Source organism: Ambystoma mexicanum, chromosome 6q, assembly GCF_040938575.1.
Source record: "Ambystoma mexicanum isolate Mex_15411 chromosome 6q, UKY_AmexF1_1, whole genome shotgun sequence".
Lineage (NCBI taxonomy): Eukaryota > Metazoa > Chordata > Amphibia > Caudata > Ambystomatidae > Ambystoma > Ambystoma mexicanum.
Window position 1 is genome coordinate 221,931,128 of NC_090937.1, and position 19,575 is coordinate 221,950,702.

The following is a 19,575-nucleotide window of genomic DNA, read 5'->3' on the forward strand; positions in this document are numbered from 1 at the left end:
ATCAATTTAAAGTAATCACCCCAAAGTTGTTGCAACTATATAACAAAAAGGCACAGCATCACGCCTAGAAAAAGGACCAGTCAGCCCAGCACAAAGTGTGTGCAATAGAACATGCATCATTCATCCCTCAATCATTTTGGAGTAATCATCCCCAAAAAGGTGCTGCCATTTCACAATTTAAATTTAATCAGCCCTGAAAATACTTTACTATCATATGCCCAGGTACTCTCACCACTTTGCATATGCTACATTTCAGTTAATACCACTATGGTAGTGCCCTAGCCATGCCTACCCAAAAGCAAAACTTGCATTGCCAATCCTCATTTAAGAATATCTTTAATCTGTGTGCCCTTCTTAGCACAGGAATAGGATGAAATGGATTAGGGATGATTGCTGTCTGGGCACCTTTAATACCGGACAAATTTGCTTTTGTCATCTGCTAAATGTGTAATGTCCCCATACAGCCCCGTATATGGATGGGTGATTGTCAGAATGTGTGTTTTGCTCTTAGGTTAGCTGAGCGGCTGCACATGGTTATTCATCATATTTGCAATATTCCACCTTGCAGAGGCAATCCATGTAGGCCAGACAGTCAGCCCTGAGCCCAACAACCAGCAATTCAACGACTGCTGGACTTTCAAAGTCACATCTTCCACAGCTCCACAGCTTGCCATTCAATCAAATTACTACAGTACAGGCCCAGCAGAGAAACTCACTACAGCAGCTGACGTGGTGAGTACATCCTAGTGCTATACCCTTGTTTGCTGCATGTTGAGTTGATGTGTTGTTGCTTATTTGCATCATCTGATATTTGCAGCCTTTTAAACCATACAATACCTAATCCATTCCGGCATCTAGTCTGTACTGCTGCACTCTATCCAGAGATTACATATTAGTGTGACTGTATCATGGACTGTCAAATAAGTGAGAAGGCTTCTAAGATAAAACACATGAGAACAAGGCAGAATCTGAAATTACTTATTTTCTTTAGAAAATTGATATTAGGACGTACTTTGGCAGTAAGGGTTCAGCAGCAGAAGCAACATCATCTTCATCATCCACATCCAATGAGTCTCAGAAGCACCAAGAAGAATCTGAGACTGCAGAAGAGAGTATTCAGGTTGATGATAATTCAAAGCATGCTCAGGAAGACTCAAGTACCGACACATGTCGGACTACAGTTCCAGAAAGATTAAGTGGTGGACCTATGGCTGTCAGTAGATCTAGTGAGTCAACAGCTTTAGGAGATATTGATAAGGGCCCAGGACAAGTCAAATTAGTAGAAAATCCTTATGACATTTTTGGTTTACAAAAACGTCCATTTCAGTATAATTGGTTTTTAAAATACTCTTGGCTGGAATATTCTGTCACAGGAAATGCCTTTATTTGTTTTGCTTGTAGACATTTCTTGTCAAAACATAACCGGTTAAATGTAAATTCATTGTGTACTAGTGGATATAAAAACTGGAAACGTGCCTTAGATTCATATAAAGACCATGAAATGACAGCATCACACAAATCAAGTATGTTGGCATGGGCAATGTACAAGGATGCACTAGTGCATGGCAATGTAGTCCATCATATGCAAACAGACAGTGAACTTCAAATCAAAGAAAGGCGAGACTATTTTCTCTGTATTGTGGCAGTAATGAAGCTCCTTAGTGAACAGTTGTAGCTGTAAGAGATATTTCAGTGATTTACGGAGGCTTCACAATTGGTTTAGATGTACAATGTGGCAATCTAGATTACAGGACCTTGCTGTACTTTCAGTAGAGAGGAGAGTGCTACAATCAGTTTCTGATGAAGCTATTTTTGATCGTTTTGCTGGCACGCAAGAAGGCAAGCACTTACTCTTACTCGTGAAAATGTTAAATTAAGCTATTTGAGATTGTGATGTTATACAGTTTGTTAAATTATATTTCACATGGTTTCTATAATTGGTTTGTATAGGAACCCAATGCAGTATCCATGTACAGTTCAGTTATTGCAAAGGATCATATTTGTTTTGTATTATCTATCTTTGAATTTTAATTAATTAACAACTGTTGGAATTGTAAATGTGTCTTTCATTTTTACTGCAGTATGTTCTGTCCATACTGCATTTCTACTAAATGAAACTACATGCAAATGCAAATGGAATGAAACCACAAATGTTCTTGTTTAAAAGGGATGTTGGAATTGAAAATGCTTTTCATTTTTTAGTTATGTTATACTGAGTATTTGTATCCTACCTGCTTGCTGCAGCCTATTAGTGGTACAGTATTCAGCAGCCATTTAAATCACTAAGAAACATATGTACTATGCTGGTTATTCTTGAAAAATCATGCTGAAATGTGTGAGATTTTGACCGCATTTTGTCAAAAATGTTCTTTTGGGGGACAGGGATACACATCCTGCCCCCGTACCACCCTAGTCAAGTTGAGGCTCGCTCACTGGCTACATTGGATAAATACATTGGTTATGTCCCACCACTTCGTAAGCCCATCAGCGACCCCCTGTCAGTCCAACAACCAGCAGTAAGTGACTGTATCGTTAATGTAGCAAACAGATATCTCTCCAGTTGCTGCTTTAACACAATTTCTCAATCCATGCCAAGTCTTTGGCTGTCCTGTCCAAAGGCTTTTCTTTGTCTTATATAACCTTATAACGTATTAGATAGCATTACTGAATGAATGTTCAGGTTATGGAGTGGCAAATCTTCCAAATGAGTATGAGCCCTTTGAGCAGTATAGTTTGCAATATTAACGCTTGAAATCACAACACAGCGCGTGTGTTCATATCGTACAGTTATGTGATGTCCAAACTTGCAATGGGCTCTAGCCCCAGATCTTTTACAAACCTAGCAACGCCCCTGCTTGGGACAAAATCCCTATCAGAAATCCTGATATCATTGTCTGTTATGGTAATCTCTTCCATCTTTGTTTCACACATGAATAGAACTCACTAATTTCACACATGTCCAAGTATCTCTTGGCAGAAAAACATTCACCACAGTGGGCATAATATACCATACTGATACTACAACCACTTCAGGGCACTATACTGCATGTGTAAAACAAAGAATGAGTTGGTTTGAATATAACAACACTTCCGTTACTCATAAATAAAGGTTACCAGCAAACCTAACAAATGCCTACTTAACGTTCATTAAACTAAAATGTAGTCCTTAAATTACACTTGAAATTCATATTTACAATAATATACCATTAGAATGTGCCAATGTTTATCTAACTACTTACAAACACATACACAAAACAAACAAAGGAACACAATTATGCCTTAAATACATTACACTTAGAACATGCCATCACCTATCAAACTACTTCACCCATCCATACTGCCATTATACTACTTTCTACATGAAAACTGTTTATTTTCCACAAACATCACAGTCTGGAAAAAGTGAGAAAAAATTGAAGTACATGCACATTTTATTAACACTAAATGTACCAAATGGGTCTTTTCAGTCCACCTTAGATTTTTTTCCCATGACCCAAAGATTAGAATATGTTAATACAACAACAGCGTATTGCATACAAATGTAGAAAACATAGTGCATACAATGTACTATTCATGAGAGTCAAGTAAAAAAAAAGTTAATGTATGCATAAAACTTAAAGTGTCTATATTTTCCCTACCCTGGTCCACAACTACTTTATTCCTTTGCAGACAAAGAAATATACCGATGAGACGTTCTGGCTATGTTCACTATTTGCCAACAACAATGGAATGTATCATCCCTAGTCATAGTACTCACTCAATCGAATACATCATCCTTTCTTTCCCTAACAACTGAATAGTATGCCCAACCCAGTATCATAATTCTACTTGAATCACAGACCCAACATGGCAGCTGTTTCAAAGTATTTTGATGCATCTTGCATTTCTTGGTTGACCAACTGGCTCCTTCGGCTGGTGTCTCTGCAAGTTGCGCCGAGCCCTGGTTGGTCCACAAGCGTCCCCCCCTGGTCCAAACTACACCAAACTTTGCAAATCAATCTATAGTCAGGTCTATATTTTGGTTGCAAAGTTGGTTCTGGATATGCTGCACAGTGCCAAAGTTATAAACCACCCAAAAACTGCTCTTCCTGTGGGAAACCCAACTTAACCCTAACCACAGGATCGCTACCGCAGACCCTGTTTTTTACATGGCCTGTGGTAGCAACCATGTAGTTATGGTTAAGTTGCTCAACTCATAGGAAGAACACTTTTTGAGCAGCTTATAACTTCACTCCCCATGGACCAATCTTTGCATAAACGGTATATGGCCCGCTCGGAATCTTTTTGCAAAGTTTGGTGATGTTTCGTCAAGTGGGGGCAAAGTTATAGGGGAGGTCCCAAAATTGATTTTCTTTTCATAGACATAATGGAAAAAAACTTTACTCACACCTACAGCCCAAACCGCTGGACAGATTTTCACCAAATCTGCAGCAGGAGAGGCGGCTTCGTCCCGAAAGCGTGCTTTTGTAAGTTTGGTGTAAATCTGTCCAGCAGTTTTCTTTAAAATGGGCTAAATGTAAGTCACAAAAATTTGTGATATCTGTGTCCGCTATGTGGGCACACTTCCCTGTTCGCTCCACGCTTCACTGATTGGCTGGAGAGAAGCGTGAGGAGCGTCATCATTTTAAGAAAAGCCCGCCGTCTTGTCTCTGCGGATAACTGCAGACAGCGCGCCAGTGAAAGGGCCTCAAAAACATGTTTTGGGGCATCTGGTGTTGGAAAGTAGGGCTGGGAATGGTGGGGGAGTGAAAGGTGGGTCATAAGATGCCTTTGTTTAGGTGCAAGACGCCATTTTTGTGTCCGCAATGTCCACGGACACTGCGGCTGTCAACAGATGGACCCTCAGTTAGACAGTTCCTTTAGTGACTGCCAGCAGGCTTTATTAGGGTATGGGGGTGCATTGCAGATGATATGAGGATGTTTGTTTTGTGCTGTGGTGGTTGTATTGGTTGTATGTATTGTAGTACTATGTGTACAGAAGTGGATAGGGTTTGAGGTATATGCTTTATGTATTTGTGTTGTGGTAAGTGGGCAAATGTTTGTGTGCATGGCTGTATTATGCTGCGGTGGTTGTGGTCGGGGCCTGGAGTCTTGGGTGCATGGCCAGAGGCTCCAGGCCCTGACCACAACTGCTGCAGCATAATGCAGCCATGCAGGCAACATTTTCATGCTGATATAAGATTGGAGATATATATGTAGAGAATGTATATTTGCAGATTGTAAAGAAGTGTGACACCAATTATTGTATACTTACTGTTTGTATTGTTGAGAGTCTCTGTTGTTTTGTTTGCATGGTTTGTGCAAATGTTTCATACATTTTTCTTTAATCCTCTTTGATAAAAGAAAATATAGCATGTTAGGATAGGTACTTTGTAAGGTTATGTTACATTATATTGCAGACATTTGTATAGTTTGTTGACCCTCATAGTTAGCACTGCACAAATACTATGCTTTAAACAAGTGTACTCTGCAATCTGCTCAGTTCCTGTGTTTTTTCGCATAATCATTGGGTTGGTGGGAAAAAAAATCCATGTAGGATGAAAAAAAAACTTCTACGTTTAATTGTTGTTACAATGTGTAGCTTGGTTAAGCGACATGATCACTATTTATAGAAATAGTTAAGGTGATTTTTATTTTGGAAGTGCTATTACTATGGTTTTAGTTAGATACCAGTTGGCGTATTCTAACTGTTTATCTGTTTGTTCTTCTTAGTAGTATTTCTTTATGTTTTTGGTTGTTGTTGATGTTTTCTAAGTAGTGTCGTATTGCAGAGTAATATTGCAGAATTGTGGGTGCAGTTAGATACCTGTTGGCGTATTGTAACTGTTGATAGTTTGGAAGTTGTTGAGGGCTTGTTTTTAGCACTGTGGTTACTGAAGGTTGCTTTTGGCAGATTGATTGCTGGAAGTAATATTGAAGTACTATGGTTGCGGTTCTTTTGGCAGATTGGTTTCTGGAAGTAATATTGAAGTACTATGGTTGTAGTTAGATACCAGTTGGCGTATTCTAACTGTTTCCAGTTTTCCAGTTTTGCAAGGTATGTTTTCAAGCATGTTCATATCTGATCATACATTTACATTTTTCAGTACTGTGAACTCCCTTTTTTTACTGCTATGGGTGCAGTTCATTTACTTGCCCATTTTTTGTATTGGCATGGGTACTTTTGTTCGCTGTTGCCTTAATCTATCTGTTGTTGGTTTCATTAAGGACAGTTTGTAGATGTTCATACTAAGTAGTTTTCATTTTAGGTAATATGTGGGTATTTGGCAGTAGGTTAGTCTACTTTTGTAGATTAGTGAGTACATTTTGGTTTCAAGAATATTAACTAGGCATTTGTAAGATTTGGAGGTAATCTTTGTTTCAGAGAAATGTGGATGGTTGGAATGCAATGATACTTCCATTACTTTTTAATGTATGCAGTATAGTGACCTGCACTGGTTGTGGTGCCTGTGTGGTAGATGATGCCTACTGTTGAGAAGGTTTTCTTGCAAGTGATACTTGCCCTTCTGTGAAGCTATTAAGCTTACAGTTGTTTTTGGTACCATCTGCATTGTATCATAAAAGCATTATTATTACGTATTGGCTATGTGATTGTATTTCTAAGGTGGAACGATTATCGAAATTGCAAGTAGTACATAATATGCCATGGTTTGCATGTTGTACCAGCTGTTGAAATGGAATGGATTCACAGTTAGGTATAGATACATACATGTAACGCTCACCTGGTATCCACGGGGATGTCACTCAGCCGGTCCTGGCCTCTTACGACCTCAAACCCTTCCCTGGAGGCTATTCAACTGGCGACTGGGCCTGAAACACAGGATTGGTAGAGCTTAACTCACTTTTCTCTCTGCGTGCTTCAACCCCTTCCTCCCCGGGATCCAACCCTTCCCTTTGATCCACAGCTCACCTTGTTTTCTTGGATGGTGTGCTCTCCATCCTGCTTTCAGCGCAGGGGCGCATTGATTGATGCGGGCTCGTTGGTGCCTAGTTACTTCACTGGCGAGAGTCCGACTGGTAAGTATAATGAGTCTTTGAACAGTTCTCTAACTTCGTTCCTTTCCTTCTTAGATGATGGCCGGGGTCTGGGGATGGCAGCGTGCTGCTGAGATGAGTGGCGCTGAAGGTCAGTGAGAGCGCGATGAGCGATGCACCCTTTTCGTATTTGTATTGAACTGAGTTCTTTTTTTGTGTCTTTTAGGTGCCGCGACGTTGTCACCGTGGATGCCGGTTATGAAGAACAAATGCGGTGAGTAAGCACGGTATGCGGCGCCTGTAGATGTTTCCACGCTAACCTGGAGTGTCTTTTCCCCCTCACAGATGGATGAGAAGTTCCAGAGACACAGTTCCCCCAGAGTGGCTGGGATTCAGGTAAGCGTTTGAAGCTCGTACTGTATTTAAAAAAAATAAGCAAAGTGCTGTAAAATGCTTACTAATGCCTTTTCTCTGTTCTTTTCCTCTTCATTAGGAAGCGGCTTGCCGGGATGGGAATGACACCGCCGAAGATGCCCGTAGAACAGAAGGAGCGTTGAATGATGGGCAGAAGGGCTGCAAGGTAAGGCTGTTCCTAACGGTGTTCTTGTTCTTGCAGGAGCTGAGCACAGAAGAAAGATCCAGGCCCACTGGAGACCGATCCGAACACGGTGAGTGTCACGCTGCAGGTGCAGAAAACGCAAAGCATGCTTCTCAGCCTGTGTGTGGCTTAAATAGTCTCTGGGTATCCCAGGTGCCTCTGGGCTGAACCACACCCAATAGACTAGACCGCACATGCAGTTCTGGGAACCTAAATATGTGGGGGCATCCATCTTGTCCCCATCAATGCATTACAAGTCCAAACCCCAATGTTATCCTATGGGAATGAGTGGGTCTGGTGCCACAAGTCTGACTCCAAGTGAGTCTTTGGAGGGATGGAGAGGCCCTTGAGGGCCATGTAGGTGATCGTGGCCTGGCTCCAGCCTGACATCTTGGAGGGCTGGGGACAAGAGGGGCAGGAATCATGACAATACACAAAGCTTTCATTAGGGACTTGTTCCTGCACTACATGGTTGCAGAGAGTGCATGTATGTTTCCACTTGTATGAAATCTGGAAGATTTCATTTATAGGTATGTTTTTGCTTTCCAGTACTTGCAGTAAGTACATTAGAAATTCTTGCGAACCCTCTTGGGTGTTTAGAGTGAATCTCACCATTCCTGCACAGTAGTCCAATTCCTTCCTTTTTACAGAAACACTGTAAGTGTTCTCAGGATTGTTTCTTGCATTGCTGTGAAGGAGTAACATTTTCAAACACAACTGGTCTGTGGCGTGTAAGTAAATGGTGGCAATTGGAATAGAGCATTGATTGCAACATTTTCATAGCAATTTACACGAGTTGTATTGGAAAACATGAATGGACCAGACAGTTCTGTGTCTGAGTCATTTGATGGAAGTCCATGAGGTTTGTTTGCAGAGGCAGTTAGTTACCTTTGTTTGAGGAGTTGGGTATGTATTTGAGTTTTCAGTACATCCTTTTGTGGTTTTGGTAGTTGTTGGAGTATGAGCTGATTTCAAGTTCTTTGGTGGTACTATTGGGAGATTTGTGTAAGTTCTGCTTGCATGAGGTTTCTTTTACAAAGTTGTGTTTTTGAGGAACAGGGTACATTTTGAGATGGGGTGTGTAGAGTCCATGTAGTCTGTTCTACTCTACGATACAAGGACTGTCAGCGTTGACCTTAATTGCATCCAAATTGACTAGAAATAGTCCTTCAAGTGTACGTAGGCATGATAGTGCTACGTAACTCATGCCTTCTTTAAAAATTGTGCTGCCAATATCAATTAATGCTTGATCTGGGGTTAGACCTCCTGATTTCTGAATAGTGATTGTGTATGCTAGAGACAGAGCAAACTGTTCTCTGCATACAAACATGTCTTTGAAAAGAAGGAATCGGGCTGTTGAGCATCCTATCCTTTTAACTTCTGAAAGTTAGTCAAAGTCAACATTGACAAACTGAATGCTGTTATCACGTGGGTACGTTTGGAAGCCAACAACTGTACCATATGCGCCATTAACTAAACCTTGCTCCACATCAAGGTTATGTTTCAGCATCACTCTATAGTTTAAACACAATGTTATTAATTTCTCTAAACCAGCTGTGTTATAGATAGAGTTTTCTAAGGTATTTAGTCGTGCTGTGGCTTGTTGACACACAGGTAGTGTCAAACCATGCACGTTCAGTTTGTCTATGGTGCAAATTTGCACCAGTTGTTGCATTTTGTTTTTCAGCATTGTTTCATTGAATTGTGCGGAACTTGCAAGAGTTGGCATTAAAGACATACATTTTATATTTTTGTGTGCTAATTGTTCCATGACATCAGTAGCACATGTGTTATGACCTTATAGGTCATGGATGCTTCTGGTATTCAAGATAGACTGTGCTTCCTTAGATAATACACCAATCCAAATACTTTTAAAAACGTTGTCATAGGTGAGGTCTACAGACTGACACATTTTTTTCTATTAGTTCTTGATTTGAAATGTTGCCAGAGATTTATATTTTCTATGCTGCCTAGAGTTTTACAGCACAGTTTATGTCCTAAGGTTCTAAAAATAGGTTCACCTTTCACTGGTGTTAATGGAAGAGGATCTCCAAAGACGCTAACATGTTTTCCATCAAAGAGTTCTTCTTAGTTTGTTTTAAGGACCTCTTGCAATCTGAGGCGAATCAAAGCCAACATTAGTTTGGAGACTATGTTCCCCTCATCTATTAGGAGCATTTTCATTTGTTTTAAAACTCTACGTAGCTCCATAGCAGCTTCTGCTGAAAGTTTGCAGTAGTATAATTAATTTTGGTGGTCTACTGGAGGGAGAAGCAATCAGTGTAAAGTGACACCACCTATGTTGTAGGCCGCTAAACTTGTGGGGTCAGTTACAACAGCTGAAAGCTTATTGTTAGTAAATTGTTGGAGGAACTTGCTGATGATTTTTATTATGAATGTTTTTCTGGTTCCATGTCTTAAAATCGCAGCAGAAATGGCAGTGTATACAAAATATTGTGGCAAAAATGCTGTGGTTTTGCCATCACAATCATGTAAAGGATGCAGTGAACGTCCCCGCAACCTCCGGACCCATTATACCATTTAGGGGGGGCACCCCTGCAATCCCCATCCCCTTAAATGGTATAATGGGGTACACCTTTACCGGGTCAAACCACAGCATTTTTGTCGTGATTCCTTTTACCCGCGACATTTTTGTCACAATTGTATTACCTGATACCTGTTTTTCCTGAACCAGCTTGACCACTTACATAGAGCAGTATAGGTGTATAGTCTTGGCAGGTACACATTTTACTTTCGTGCTGTACATCATGTTCAATTGCTTCAGTTACTTCTAGGAAAATGCTACACTGCTCATTATTTAACTGTGATTTCAGTACAGCAGAGTCTTCTGTAGATTGCTCATACTGACACATGGGGCCTCATTACGAGTCTGGCAGTAACCGAGGTGGTAAAACCTCCTGGTTACCGCCGGACTCATATTACCATTCCGCCTCCGTGATTCCCGGAATTACCGGGGCATGACAACCCCGGTTTCCCGGGAATCACGGAGGTGGAATGGTGTTAATCCCCATTCCCATTGAGTCCTGTTGGACTCAATGGGAATGGGGATCATGGAAACACCGGCAGCATCTCGTAATGCTGCCAGTGTTTCCTCATCCGCCTGCAGGCGGGCGGTGTTAAACCCGCCAGGTCAGACCTACCGGGCGATTTGTAATGAGGCCCTATAGTGTTTTCTACTTCTGTCATGCTAATTCTGCCTCATTTGCTATGAGTGGTTGTCCAAGTGGTTCTTGGCTTCCAGTTAGAGAAGGTTGACTGATACTCAGGGGTGTCTATATTTAGTTGTTCTTGAAATTCTTCCTCTTGTTGGCGTTTATTGTCCAACATGTTTTTGTACTGTGTAAAATGTATGTCTGTTATAGTGCTTTCACTTGCATTGAAAGCATCTTCATAGGAGGCATGAGTGTCTAATAAATCTTCCTTTCTCCATGGTTTAAAAAGTTGGAGCAGGGACATGTAGTACAATTCTTTATGCTGAGGAGTTTTTAATGATAGCTTCATATGATTAATCAAGCTGACTTTGGTAAGTTTTACTAGGCAGCCCTTACAACCTTTCACTATGTATTTACCTTTTTTTCTCTTCTGTTTTAATATTATTTTTGTATGAGAAGTGTTGGGCTATATGGTATAGGTACATGGTTTCCAAAGCAGTACTTCTGTTCGGGCAGTATGTGTCTAATAAGTTGTTTTTCAAAATGTCATGGCTGTTGGGATCGTTTTTGGCCATTGTTTCTATGTCTTGGTGTGATTTGAAAACTCTTTTTCAGCATGCAGCAGGACCAAAGCTAACCCAAATATGTTTTTGGATTTCCCATACAAATCGGTGCTGGTTAGACGGTCTGTGGCTTAATAGCAGCCACATTCTCTATGGGAGAGCATTTTCCTGCCAAAGCTGTAAAATGTCTCTGACAGTGATTTGTCAGATGATATGTCACCCCAGAGGTCTTTCAGCTCTGTTTTCTCTGCTTTGGTTAAGTAGGCTGTGACACATTGTGCAACTGTAGTGGAATTGTCTGCAATGTATTGCACATCTATATTTGCATTCCATCGGAGGGCAATGATTGTTTTGTAATCATTTATGTACTTTGATGCTTCGGTTCTTTTTATGCAGTATGTGTTCTTAGGTGATTTACCTTTGACATTGGGCCTCATTCCGAGATTGGAGGTAGTCATGGCGCTATTTGCGTCATGACTGCCTCCAATAACGGAACCGGCACCGGTCTCGTTTAATGGGGACTTACCGGTGTAGTCCAACCTTTGCAGGACCGTTAAGTCCCCATTGAAAAAAACATTCCCCATTCCCATTTGAGCCCCCCGAGGGCTCAATGGGAAGGGGGAAGTAGCTAATAATGGTACTGCAATTTGCGGTGCCGTTATTGGCTCTGATTTCCCTTAACGGGTCCCATCCATAACGCCTGGTCAGACCAGGCGTTAAAGGAGGGACCCACTAAAGGAACTCGTAGATGGGCGGTAAGGGATTACCGGCACCGGTCACCTTACCGGTGCCCGGTATCCCTTACCGCCCCACTCGGAATGAGGCCCATTGTGTCTAACTGAAGACATGAAGCAGTTCACTTGTCCCATTTGTCAAACTGGTCTAGGGAAACCAAAGCAGCAATTTTCCTTTGTTTTTATATTTGCGCCGACAATAATTGCCACACTTGTGTCTTTAAAATTGCAAAATTTGGGCATGTAGGTCACTCTGTGTACTTTCTGAAGGGATTTCACATGTGACATATTTGTGAACGAAGTCCAAAACAGTGGCATCACTGTCTTGACCAAACTTTGGTGCATCTTTTATCCATAAAAGCATGTGGCTGTGTGGTGCTCCTCTGGCTTAATATTCTTTCCTCCAAAAAAAGTGTTGCACTTCTCAGAGGGGAGCAATTGTTTTATTACGAATAAAGTGCAGCATGGCTATAAATTGATGATGGAAGAACCTAGATATGTTTACAGGATCCAGAGAACAGAGTTCTCCTGGTGTTTTTATGTCAATACCTGCTTTGTTTTTGTTTGCTATGCATAGGAAGTTGTGCAAGTCTTCCCATGCATACTCTGCACAACTCAAAGTGATAATCCATGTCGGTAGGCCAAGGTTGAGAAGCATATACTGTACATCAGCATGACGTTGAAACCAGTACTCTATTGCTCCACGCATGTTTGCCAAAAAACTTGTAATACTGGACTGTAAAACTTCATATTTCTCTTGCACTTTTTGCAGTAGTTGCGTAGCTGACATGTTTTGAAAATTGGAACCTGTTTTAATGTGTGTGCAACTCTGTAACATAGAGTCGCTAGTTCACTTTCAAACAGGAGGTGGAATAAGTATTGGACATTTTGTCTGAATCTGGGTTTTTCAGAATACATTCGTAAAGAGCGGTATTCTGATGCAGTTATTTGTGTGCACCTTTCGTCATATCTTCCACCTTTATCAGTAGGAAAGAGTAGAGGAAAGGCTCATGCTTCTACACTTTTTTCCCATAAACTTATTGGAGATTCTCTAGCTTGTTGCATTTGATATGTTTCCAAAGCATCATCTATTGTGTCCTTGGAGTGCAGTGGGTGAATTGTATAGTGGTCTAAAATATTAGAGGCTGCAGTAGGATCTAAAAGTTGAAACTGTCCACTTTCTGAGGAATCCTGAATTATTTCAGAGGTTTGTCTCAGGTTTTCTTCAATGTTTATTTCTTTGTAGTATTCATTGTTGTCTTTAAGATATTTCAGGGCTTCTCTAACCTTGTTCAAGTCTACCAGTTGCTGCCAATTTGTTTTGTCTTTTGTAGGTAGATCATTCACTAGGATAATCAACGATGGATCTATGGACCATTGTACCCCTAGATTATCTACATTTTATTTGAGATCTAATGGCAAATAGACTAATTTGCCATGAATGCCTTTCAGTAATTCAGAGGGAGGCAACTTTGCTGTTTTTGGTTGAAGGCGTATTATCGTTTGAAATGGATGTATTGTTTGCATTATAATGCTCTCATAGAAGTTAAGCTGTTGGAGTGGTTTTGGCAGTGGATATATTTCTAAGTTATTAATGATTGCTCATGAAGGCATTTCGTTACTGTTCAGTTTTGCTGTGCAGTATGTGGACAGAATTGATGGGTTGGTAATTTCATATTTGCTTTGGGCTATAAGGTGGAGAGATAATTGGAACCATTGGGATTCCTCATTGTCTTTTATTTTGTGCATCTACAGTTTTGATGCTTTTTCTATAAAAAGTTCTGCGGCAACATACACATACTTGGTTTGGTACTTCTGCAGATATTGGCTTAAAGTTTGTTATTTCTTTTTTCTATGTGTGTAATAGAGGTTGACATCGGCAAGGGTGTTACTGTTCTTTTCTAAAGATTCTGGATTTCGATAGTGCTCTTCAATTCCAAAATATTTGCTTTGGAGGTGGTCTATTTCTTCGATGAGGTGTTCGGCTGTACCATGTAGGAGAATGTTATTGAAATCGTACAGTGCTAAAGCAGGACTTTTTGCATAGTACAGTTTATAAACAAGATTTCTTACACCAGAATGGTGTGTTGCTAACATTTTGATATGATGGAAGGTGTTTTTGCAAGCAGGTCCAGAAATGCAGGCTAATGAATGTCCTTGTAGTCCTGTGTATTTACGCACTGGATAAGAATCCACAGTTTTCAGTATTTTCATTTTGGCTTTTAAATATTGATTGAGGAACTGTTGTAAAGATTTTAAAGTTTTTTTGTGCACTTTACATATTGATGTGCATGGCCATTTGTAGACAGGGCCCATTGGTTCGGTGGTTTGGAGAGTTGATGCTACATTTGTTGGGGTTATTGTTGAAATCAGTGTTTCTTCTTCCATAATTATATTGTCTACCTTCTCATATCCTCGCCCACTGCTATGTATGGCAATTTGGTTTGTTCGCTTTTGTTTGTATGCCTCTTCACTGAAAAATTGCTCTGTGCTGGTGGTGTGACACCACTCACCTGTGCAGATGTTTCCAAAGTTATCTCTGGTGATATTGCGTTTGTTTCAAAGTAGTTGTTGTACTTTACTAATTAATTTTGTTAGTGGTTTCATTCTGTTTAAGTTAATATAAAGATTTTTCTTTTGAGCAACATTGCACCGTCTATGATAGCTTTCCGGATCAGTTTTCTGCTGTAAGTTTTAAAGGTAGCTTGTGATTTGTTGTCTGTTTTTTAAAAGGTTCTGAAGGACTCTGTTGTGGCTATATTATCATTGGTAGGTGCAGTTTTAGCACTAGTTATTGTTGAAAGCTTTTCAGAATGTTTCTTTTTATTTTTACATTTTGAAAGTAGAGTCACAGTTTCTTTCCTGCTAGCTGTTTCAGTTTGGCTTAATGACTGTATTAGGTGTTTTGTTTTAACTTTTTGTACAAATTCTGCTAGAGGGGGATGCCTATTTTGTGAGCTTTTAGTTTGATTTTCTCTATTTCTGAGTTGCTTTTTGGTAGGCATTGTTTGGTGACTGTTGGAGAAAAGAATAAAGTGTAGTTTGGGAGGTTCTGCACTCTATATGTATGCCCTGTGTATGAGTGTCTGAGTGTGATGGTAGGCATACATGTAGAGGTGTTCTATGGGCTGTTACTTCAGGTAGGAAAAGCTGTACTTGTACCTGTGTGTTACTATGCTGGTGTTTGGTTGATAATACAAAGTGTGCACCTGCTGAGGTGCAATTAGTAATGGTGAATCAAATGCTGTTGTGTTGATACAATTGTGTGTCCTACAATACAACAACATTACAACAACATTACACTATCTAAGTAATAGGTGGAACACTAAGACAGTACTGCACTTTGTTGGCTACAAAAAGTATGTTTATTTGGGTTCTATTTTGTACTTCAGATGCCACTGGTTGAGTAGTGTGGTTTTCACTGCAATTGCAAAAGACAGAGGTTAGTACATATGTGTGTTAATGGCACAGTAATTGCAGTTGAATAACAGATTTGTTACATTTGTAGAAGGATTTCCTGCCAGGAAGAGGTAGTGTATTTGTTGATGTTCCAGTATTTAGTGTGGAAATGGATTAGTGGAAGTGTAGTAGGTTGAGAAAATCTTAGAAAGATGCACAGATTGGAAAAGAGAATGTGTATGTTTGTGAAATTACATACATTGTTCTGGACATACATGATTGCTGTATGAGTGCAAGAATTTAATTTAATTTAATTTATTTATCCATAATTTATTTATCCACATTTCAAATGCTATTGTTTTCAATGTAGACATGCATTTGTTTGTTTTTGCATTAATAGTGCATTCTGTTAATTGTGCATAGGATGCACATGCAGTTTAAGTTGTCTGTGTGCATTCTGGGCATTGAACATAGAACCTGTCACTTGAACTTGCTTTAGAAATGATTTCAATAGGGTTGTCTTTTTACCATGTCCAAATATATCAGAGAGAGTGGTGATGAATTGGAAATATGCCATTTGAAACAATTATGCAAGTGGCCATTAAAAGACAAGTTTGTAAGAACACAGCTTTGTAAGTAAGTGCCATTTGATGTTAGGAGATGGCAGAAATGACAGTATGATTGTGGAAAGTAAGGGGAAGGAACACTGTTCAAATGCATATTTCCAATTCATCAACATTCTCTCTGATATATTTGGACATGAAAAAAAGAAAACTGAACTGGAATCATTTTTAAAGCAAGTTCAAGTGACAGGTACTATGTAAAATGCCCAGAATGCACACAGACCAAGGAAACTGCATGTACATCATATGCAAAATTAACAGAACACACTATTACTGCAAAAACAAACAAAAACATGTCTACATTGAGAACAGTGCCATATAAAATGTGTATAAATAGGTGTGTTAGTTGGGGGCATTGGTTGTAAAAATGACAGAATTAATGAAGAGAATAACAGTTTGCGCATTACAATGCATGATATGGGTAAATGAAAACCTGGACAGCCCACAGCTTTGCAAGTGACACTTAGAAGTGATTGGTGGATGGTTGTGTGACTGTTTAACACTAGGCAATGAGGGAATGGTGCAGAGAGTGAATTGGAAAGGGAAGAAGGGCTGCCCCCATGTTACGGGGTCCGAGGACACTGCGGTTGTTTGTGGACAGAGTGTGCCACATCCGGGGATTCTCTGCATGCCTGGCATGAAAATGGGACTGGGAGGATTAGCCAATCAGGTGTTGAGGGTGTCATTCATAGAGAGAGAGGGCAATAATTCTTTTCATTGCTTTGTGTAGTGAAGATGGCTGTGGTTGCAGAGATGGACATAGTCAGTGTGTAGATGGTGGGAGAGGGTTTCATCACTAATTTACAGTGGTATGGAAAGATGTGTGACATTTCTGCAAATCTTGGATTGCAGGGTGCGGAGGCTATGTGGTGTGAGGTACCAGGGAGAAATTTGCAAGATATATTTACACTTTGTAAAAACATGGCTGTTTTGAACAGTTCAGATAGCTTGGTGATTAATTGTGGAGGGTATCTATAAGTTTGCAGGGTGCACTGAAGCAGTTGCTAACGGAACTGATACACCTATTTCCATCTGCAAAGATTATTTTCTCCCAAATACCACCTAGGACTGCATGGATGTCTTGTGGTGTCTTTAATCCTCAACAAGACATAGCAAGATGTCTTGTTAATGAAGGGATATCTTCTTTTATGTATTCTGTAGACATGTCATCATTCCAAAATGAGAACCTTTTGGAATATGGTGCAATTTTCTTTTGTGATGGCATTACTTTCACAGATTGTGGTAACAAAATATTTCTTAATAATATTCAAAACTCCATCAGAAGGTTGTTGTAAAGTCATGCAGCAGAAAAAATGTGAAAAAAGCCTGGTAAAAAAAAAGCTCTTTTCAGAGCCAGCACCATACAGGAAATGTGCTACCCTGGTTGCAATTTCTGTTCCCACCTTCGTAAATTATACGATATGTCCGTGGACACCGTAGTTGTCCGCGGAGCGTGGGTGGTACATGCAGGGGTTTTGAGGCTGGCAGGCATGGAAATGGGACTATGCAGGCTAGGGGATTGGTTAATAAGGTTTTCTGGGTGTGGTGTGCAAGGAGAGACTGTGCTTGAAGATCTGTTTGCTGAGAGGAGAGCAGATGGCTATGACTATGGCTGTGTCTTTTAGGAGGCAGAGTGTATGGATTTTGGGAGACGCATGGATATATTGGTTGGAGGGGCATGCAGAGCACTGTGGGTTGGCTGCTCATCTTGGATTCCATCATGTGGATGTGCACTGGTATGCAGTACGCAGAAATGAATTGGCTGGATTTGGTTCCACTTTGTGCCACTTGGTGACACAGCGTCATCCAGACATTATTATTATTCATTGTGGAGGGAACAGTTTAGGACATGTTACTGGAATCTCGTTGCAGTTTGCAATGAAAGAGGCACTTGGGAAAGTCATGAACATGTTTCCAAACTCCCGAGTAATTTTTTTCTTGTATCGCGCAGGGACAAATGTGGCTGCGCTCTTCTTTATTTGTTCTGCAAATAGAGAAAGCGAGGCGCAATGTCAACAAGGCTGTTTGTGCCTTTTCGACAGATGTTGGCATGTCCTCTTTCCACAATGAAAATATTATGTTTCGTAGCTCAAACATTTTTCGCAGAGATAGAGCCCATCTTACTGATGCTGGCAATCAGCTTTTTCTGCAAAATATTCAAAATGCATTGCAGCCCTTTTTGCAAGTATAGCAAGTATTTTTCCAGTAGGTGTTGGCCACTTAAAGCCTTCCAAAAACAAACAATCACCACAAAAAGGCTCTTTTCAAAGCCACCACTTTCTCCCGGCGAACAGTCCAATGTTATTGATGGCGCCACCACCCAACTTTTTTTTAAGTCCGCTGAATGCCAGCTGCCTTTATAATTTGCACAGGGGCTTGCACCATTTCATTGGCACTTCTATTTTTAAACTGTGAAAGGTGGCTTTGAAAATAGCCTTATTTTGGGGGGTGGTTTTTGTTTTGTATTTTTTTGGGTGTTTTTATACACGACAAGCTAGGAAAGGAAGGGAGGGGATGGTAGGGAAGGGGCACCAACCGCGGGGAAAAGAAGGACAGGTGGAGAGAGGGAGATGTTGGGTCAGCCTTACTTAGGTAGGTGGCAGACTCTCTCATGCACCAGGACCATAGCCTCGAAAGCACTTCAAAGTGTCTCCCTCCTGCAGAGTACTGCATCACAGTAATCGCAGTAGATTCACAACACACTGACCCTTGAAAGGTAAGGGTCTACTGCATTGCGTATGGCCTGTGAGGCTGCTTCAGGGATGCACTGCCCAACAGGAGTTTCTCTTGTGTAGCAGGAGCAGATACAGAGCATGGTGTAGAGGAATTCAACCTACTACTTTGATCGAAGGGGACGACCCTCTGAACTGCCGTCTTGTGAAATGACCTTAGGTGTCACTGCATGGAAGTGGTCCCTTAGCTATACAGACCTGGCTTGCCATGACTGAGCACCAAGTTGCAGTCAATGCAGCACCCCTTGTCTGCACGTACCATCGGCACCCTTGCAACGGTGGCAAAGAGCCTCCACATCCAAGACTCACGGTGGCGGCTGTAGTGGGGACTTCCACTACCTCATCCTCATCTTCCTCTTCATCCCTCTCTGCATCTCCATATCTGTTCCCCTCTCTAGGCCCTTGGGGAAGTGGTGGTGTTGGAGGGGTTGGGGGTGGTGCTGAGGCAGAAGCAGCAACAGCAGCAGCCATGGATGCCATCAGGACAGCTGTCAGGAATGAAGAACAGCAAAAGCTGAATAGTCATGGTCAGCAGAAAGGAGCCCAAATAATTCCTGGTAGTTTCCAAAAGGAATTAAGACAGGAGCAAAAGCAGGTCCAGCAACGATTGCAAAAACTACCAATCTGCAGTATTGCTCTGTCTTGGACAGAAAGACAGAATGAGGAGCAGCTCTGGTGTGTGGCCTTTTATAGGGGTCCTGGGGAGCGCTGTCCGCTGACACTTCGAACACCAAAAAGGGCGCAAAAAGTTCCAAAAAGTATCTAGATCACCAGGGGC

At 40.9% G+C, this 19,575-nt stretch overlaps 1 long non-coding RNA gene across 1 annotated transcript in view; it reads left to right on the plus strand.

Moving 5' to 3' along the window:
• The window catches only part of LOC138515495 (uncharacterized), a 117,120-nt gene that overhangs the window by 74,034 nt on the left and 23,511 nt on the right, over positions 1–19,575 (plus strand). Inside the window, exon 2 of the long non-coding RNA XR_011282027.1 lies at positions 569–732. This is a non-coding gene — a long non-coding RNA (uncharacterized lncRNA). The remainder of the gene's footprint in view (positions 1–568; positions 733–19,575) is intronic.